Raw genomic sequence first — 7,292 nt, 5'->3', positions numbered from 1 at the left:
GATGCACAGAAGGAGGAGGCAGCAAATAGCTTATACACAAGGAGAAAGTTAAAGTCCTTGGAAGCAGAGAGAGACTCAGTGTATAAGGAAAGAATTTTCTTAGGAAAGGAAAGAAAAGGAAGAATATTCGAACACTAGAGATTTTAAATTGAGCTTTTCCTTTCTCCATCCCACCCCACAGTGAGGGGGAAATACTTGTTAAATGTGTATTAAAGAAAATACATGGACATGGCATTGGAGCAAGACCAATCCAATAATAAGTATACCAATTACAGATGTAATAAGACCTCTGAAAAGAGTAAATGAATTTCTCATTAAATAAGTTTTTATCAACAGAATTCACTGTAGCTGGAGAAAGTATAGTTTAAAATTCTGGATAGATCTTAGTAATAACAGCAACATACTATATTAAGAAATTTAATTTAGTTGAGATTGCCTTTCAATAAATGTAAAGAAAGCAAAGGACTGAGAATTTTCACCAGAGTTTTCTGTGAGGTATTTAGCTCTGTGAAAAAGACGAGGGTAACACTGAGACGTCCATTGCTTCCGTGCAGTTGTTCCCACACCGGTAGTTCTTTCGTGCTCCTTTCTATAGTGGGCCCAAAAGAAGCTTTTATGGGCCTTATTTACAACCTTGCTGCATAATCTGATCATTCAGCCATTTTTTTCCTGTGGTCAAGGGGTAGAAGCGACTGCTCTAGTTTCCAATGGCTTCCCAGTCGTGACAATCTTCCCTGCCTAAGTGGCTTATCAATGCTGGGACAGCAACAGCAGTCTGTCCCTGATACAGACGATAAAGGAAAGCATTTTCTATAAAGAATTTAAAAACAATAACAAATCCAAATAAAATGCATTCATTGGTAATTCTAAATAACATCAGTAATAAAATATATTCCTCCCTGAGAAATAGTTGGTGGCCTGAGTTCTGTACAATTGCTGCGGTTACTGCTTTTTAATACAGGCAGTCCTGGCTTTGTATGTTCCTGATATACACAGATTTCAGTTCCCATGTTTTAATAAAATAATACCAGTGACCCAACAACACAATCCAAATTTTAGTCATCACACTTTACTAAGCGTGAGGAGTAGCATAGAGTATAAACTTCACTGGTAGCTCTTCAGTCTGTGAATCATTATGTAAATAACAGATACACATCATGATCAGTGGCCGTTACGTTACTCCTTTCAATGTCTGTCAGTGACAGGTCACTGAGCATCTGTTATTCACTTCACGCACAGACAGCAAGGCCTGTAATTCTGCTGACTCCTCGTCTCACAGTGATAGGCCACATGGCATTTACAAAATTGGATATTCAAATGAAGCAACTGGCTGACAAAGATGAAAGTGCAGCAAGAAGTGAAAATTGATAATGCTGGAAAAAAGTGAAATCTGAGTCAAATTTAAGTGCAGATATTGAAGAAATAGCTGATCACAGGAATGTTGATACTTCCACCATTCTAGCAACTCTAGACATGCAGCCAGATCTTAGTGAAGACAAATTTAGAGACATAATGAAGAAAGAGGTTGCAATGAAAAAGATAAAGATTTCCCAGAGGAAGTAAATCTGGCAAAAACCTTCACATTAAAAGAACTCTTGGAGATATTTAGCAATATTGAAATCACAAAGATTAAAATATTAAAAGTTGATGTAAACTAGGGGCCGGCCCGGTGGCGCAAGCGGTTGGGTGCGCGCGCTCCGCTGCGGCGGCCCGGGGTTCGCTGGTTCGGATCCCGGGCGCGCACCGAAGTACTGCTTGGCAAGCCATGCTGTGGCGGCGTCCCATATAAAGTGGAGGAAGATAGGCACCGATGTTAGCCCAGGGCCGTCTTCCTCAGCAAAAAAAAAAAAAAAAAAAAGAGGAGGATTGGCGGATGTTAGCTCAGGGCTGATCTCCTCACAAAAAAAAAAACAAACAAACAAAAAAAAAAAGTTGATGTAAACTAGAATGGAGGATGATAACTCCTCAATCTATAGAAAAGATGCTTACTTCACATCATAAATTATATGACAAGAAGAAGGCAAGTATTTTTACTAAGAAATAAGATACCTTAATTTGAATGTTTTACATTACAGTTAAATAACAGTTTTACTCTTTTTTACTGCCCTATACATTTATAACCATCAGTAAGAGAGTTTTTAATGTTTTGACAAAAAATTTTAAAGGTCGTGAAACAATTGTAAATTTTCCATTGATTATTAAAATGATCTTGCACAGTTTCAGCTTGCAAAGTTATTTTTTTCTGTCTCAACTACTATCTGAAGTGAGAACTGGCTTTGCTATACACACAACTATCAAATTAGTACAGTATTATTACTTATTCTTTAGTGAACATTATCTTTTACATAGAAATTCATTTGGAAAATTCGCAATTATACAACCAACACACTGACTCAGCTACACGTGTTCAGTTAAACAGAAAATTCATAACAGTTTAAAATAACTCAAGCAAAACTTTGGGCTAAATTTGATTCTCTAACCCCTCCGGCACTACGTAATCCTGCAATTAAAAAGTAAATCTGAAGTTAATAATAGTGCTCTGTTACTTCACCTTTGTCTTTCTTTGTGATCACTTTTGGTTTCTATTTGTGTTTAAAAATTTCTTTAATTGCTAAATTAAGCCTCAGATTTTAATTTTTTATCACTGTAACAGAATAATATGTAGGCACAAATTTTTTTCTATATTTCCAAAAATACATTATTGCATCCAACTTGTATATAAAAATTCCATTAATGCATTTGATGACTGTTACTCCCTTACATTTTTGTTTTTATGTATAATATTAATCATATTGTACTCGCTTTGTCACAGTCTGGCTTTAACTACATCCTGCTTCTGTAAAAATCTTCAGATCATTTTTCTAACATTCATCCTGTCTCTGCATCTGATCATCCATCTAGTTAACTTGCCTGATATCTGTTTCACTCTTACAATACATTCCATTCAAAAAGTAGATTCTGGTTCTTTGTATCAAACTTGTTTGCAAAATTCCTTTATAGTTCCACACAGAATACCAAAATGCCAAAAACTGGTGATTATGTTTCCCTATATTGACATCTCTTAGATGACTAATTATCTTTTCTTCTTATACATATCAGCCCTCTCTATAACTTTCTATTGGTATCATTTTTTATACCCTTTCCCCACTCTGCAACCTTGTCCCTTTGTCTGGTCTAATATAAATATTACCCCTTAGAACATTTTTGGAACAATACATTGTTACTGCCAGATTGCTTCCTTCAAGGCCGGCAACTGTGTTTGGGCCTCATTCCTTCTATGAGTGTCTCCATAACAGCCCAAACTTGCTCGATCTCTGTTCCTACTGCAGTGAAACAGGACATGCCCAGCTGGGTCCTGAGAAATGGATATGGCTATTAAAATAAGTTTATTGTTCTTAAAAATAAATAAATGATAAATCTGCATAATGGATATATACTGTCATATAATGTCACATCAGTTGTGTCTAAGCACTCACATCAATTGCTAATAATAAAAGGCAAAGGTCAAATATACATTATAATAGACTGACAGAGATATTTTAATCAATTCAATTTAGTGTTGTATTATACTTTTATACTAATAACTGATACTCATTTTAGAAATTTAAGAAATAGATAAAAGATAAAAGGGAAATTATCCCATAAATCAATACCTCAGTAAATTACTGTTTAAAAAATATGCATGCATGCATGTATACATGCACATATATATTTTTCTGTAACATAGTTATAGTTTTAATTTTTTATTTAATGATATCCTGTTCATCTTTTTCATGTCAATAAATGTAAATTATATCAATATTTCTAATTTCTGTATAATATTGTGTTCTATAAATATAGAATATTTTATGTTAAAATTTTTCTATTACTGGACATTTAAATTGCATCCAATTAGAAAATCCCAATCTTCATTTTAAAAAATTAATTTAAACTGTTCTTTTAATAGCAAAACTAACTGGTTTAAATTTGATTATAGCTCCCATTTCTGTACTCCTTTAGTTTTCTCTATAATAAGTAATAACCAATAAAAATTAAGATATGAAAGTATTCTGAAATTTATAAACTAACAAGCAAGTGAAATGTTAACATGAATTGATGGCAAGGGATTTCATTCAAAGGATTTTATGATGAAGAGACTATGGGTTTAATGCCTTTACCTGTATGTTCTAAGTGAATAAAGCGACATAATAAGAGAGTCTCTATAATTATCAAATAGTGCCTTAAATCTCACAAAAAAAAACACAAAAATGATATTTCCCATATGATCTCAGTTTTCCAGAATATCAAAATCAAATTTTATAGAGCATAGTAGTGTAAGACTGCCAGTATACGAGCATAGATGTGATGACTATATAAAGGTGAGGCAGGAAGGATGGAGTTCACCGGAGTGCTGCTCTCGTGAGATTGAGAGACAGCATATTTATAATAGAGGAGACTTTTTAAATTTGTATTGCTTGCTTGTGGTTTGAGAGTGTCATTTATTTCCTAGTGTGACAGGTATGGGTTTGTTTCAGATCAAATTATATAACGTAGCCTGGGAAACATGAATTTTCTACAGTACACTGGAGTAATATAGAGAGGTTAATGAGGAATTAAAAATAAACTGCAACCAGAGGAGAGACCATTATCAGGGAATAAGTGAGATAAACTCCGCTGTAATACCCAGTTAGGAGTGGATCTAATGGCTGTCAGTCCTTTTTATAGCACTGACACATGATTGATGCCTCTAAAAGTTTTACTCCAATACAAGACTTAGTTACCAGTCGCCAGTTACACTGAGACGGGCATTGGATGTATTGCATTCTATTCTTCAGTTGGACTCTGGGGATAATGAACATAGGAAAGCAAGATTTGGTCTCAGATAGTATTCATATATGTGTAACGTTTTTGTACATGCAACTTTACCTTTAATAGCATAGAAATAGTTAAGATAACTTTGTAGGGGGAGAGAATAAATGTGAAAGAGTAGGAAACTAACTAAAAATTATTATTAACAACATAAAAAAGAAAAACCTACAGGATGATTTCTGCCATGTCAGTAGATCTCAGTTCCAAAAAGATAAAAGCAGTTGGCAGGTGCAGCTATACGTGTATAGATGGAATTCTACGTGATTTGATTAGTAAGGTGTCGCTGGATCTCTGCTTTCTAAATATATCCTATTTTGGCATAGAGCTAAAACATTCATCTAGAGGATAGGGTTGTTTGCTACACTGCACCTAAATTACTTTGAATATTCTAAACACGTTCATACATTTACTGTTTTTATTTCTTAGAAATTTATACACATGCATAGCCTGTGAAATGATGCATAATCAAATTTCAGAATGAAAGATCTGAAAAGTGGATCTTGATGTTAGCACTTTAGTGAATATATGATATTAAAGACAGAAGGATTAATTAGCATTCTACTATTTAAATAATGTAAGTAATCTAGTTTGTAAGAATTGGCATTGTTTAATTGGAACTAGTGATGCTGATTCATTTTTTAAATATCCTTTATGACTTCATCATTTTGCAAAAACAAACAAGTCAATATTAAAATTAGCAGAAGAGGTTACTTACCAATAAACTACTTACATCACTAGTTTTTCCATTTTTCACTATTAGATGAAGACCCACAACTTCACATGGCGTCATCATATTACAACTCCATGTTTCCTATTTTGTATTATATATTATTTTTTCCATCTTTGTCTTTGATGTGGATACATGTTCAGTGATCTCAATTGATGTAGGAGGATTCCATGTTAAGGTAACTTAAGTTAAAAGACATAGCTGTCTATCAAATAACCTGTCACTAAATCAAAAGAAATGTCGCTGAATACAAGGCTAGAGAAAATAGTAAGATACTGTCCTGAAAATAATTTGTATCTCTGGGAAGTACATTTTTAGAGGCTTTTCCATTATGAAGTAACCTTATACTTGTATGTGAACATCACTTTCACAATGTAAATTGGAGCATATACATTTAAATGTCTGAGGACTTTAGTGTATAAAATGTGTGTTGTCTCTTTTGCAATTCTTCTGTTATTAAAGTGGATTGGGCCCTGAACTGCAAGGGATTGGAAGAAAATAAAAAGGTATGACGATGCTGTCACAGCTGAAAGTTAGTAATTGATTAAGAAAAGAAAGTCACTCAATATGAATTTTAATAGCATAAACCCACCATTCCAGTATTGGTATACAAACTCTAATGATCCAACACTTGGAAGGGAGAGAGGTCAGATTAGGTGCATATTTGGAAAATTCATTTTCTTTGTTCTCCACATTTGTAAAATGAATCGTGTTGTTTCTTCAACTTCGTGCACTTTTCACAGTTTGGAATTTTTTTGGAACTTTCTCCAAATGTCTTCTTTTCTTTAAATCCTTTTTTAAAATTCCTTTGTGTCTGAAAATCATTGTCATAAGATGTCCTTGATTCTTAGTTTATTCTGAAATTAAATACACCAGATTAAATCTGATGATATCTGAATTAATCAATATTTAAGGCCTTGCTATGGGTCTGACATCAGACTAGTGTTTAGAGATCTAATCCATGAAGATATTTAGTATTATATGTGCTTAGCTCTCATACATCTCTCATTCATACATTCTTTTTATCAGTCCCCTCTTCTGCCTTCTTTTTTTTTTTTTTTAATTTTTTGTTTATTGCAGTAACATTGGTTTATAACATTGTAAAAATTTCAGGTGTACATCATTGTACTTCTATTTCTGCATAGATTACATCATGTTCACCACCAAAATACTAATTACAACCCATTACCACACACATGTACCGAATTATCCCTTTCACCCTCCTCCCTCCCCCCTTCCCCTCTGGTAACCACCAATCCAATCTCTGTCCCTATGTGTTTGTTTATTGTTGTTATTATCTACTACTTAATGAAGGAAATCATGCGGTATTTGACCTTCTCCCTCTGACTTATTTCACTTTGCATTATACCCTCAATGTCCATCCATGTTGTCACAAATGGCTGGATTTCATCGTTTCTTATTGCTGAGTAGTATTCCATTGTGTATATATACCACATCTTCTTTATCCATTCGTCCCTTGATGGGCACTTAGGTTGCTTCCAAGTCTTTAAATCACAATTCAGACACAGCGTTCAATTGACCCAGTTGTCCCCTGGATGTAACTCAGTCATGGCTCTGTTCTTACAGCAACAATCCTCACATGAATAATTAATTCATCTAACATTCTCATTTCTAACCCCTTCTTTGTTTTCTGTAGCTAGCGTTCTAACCAACACCATTGAGCTCCTCCTCTCAAATATCACTGCTGGTTTTCTAC

The sequence above is a fragment of the Diceros bicornis genome, chromosome 10 (genome assembly GCF_020826845.1).
Source record: "Diceros bicornis minor isolate mBicDic1 chromosome 10, mDicBic1.mat.cur, whole genome shotgun sequence".
Lineage (NCBI taxonomy): Eukaryota > Metazoa > Chordata > Mammalia > Perissodactyla > Rhinocerotidae > Diceros > Diceros bicornis.
This window is presented reverse-complemented; position numbering follows the sequence as displayed.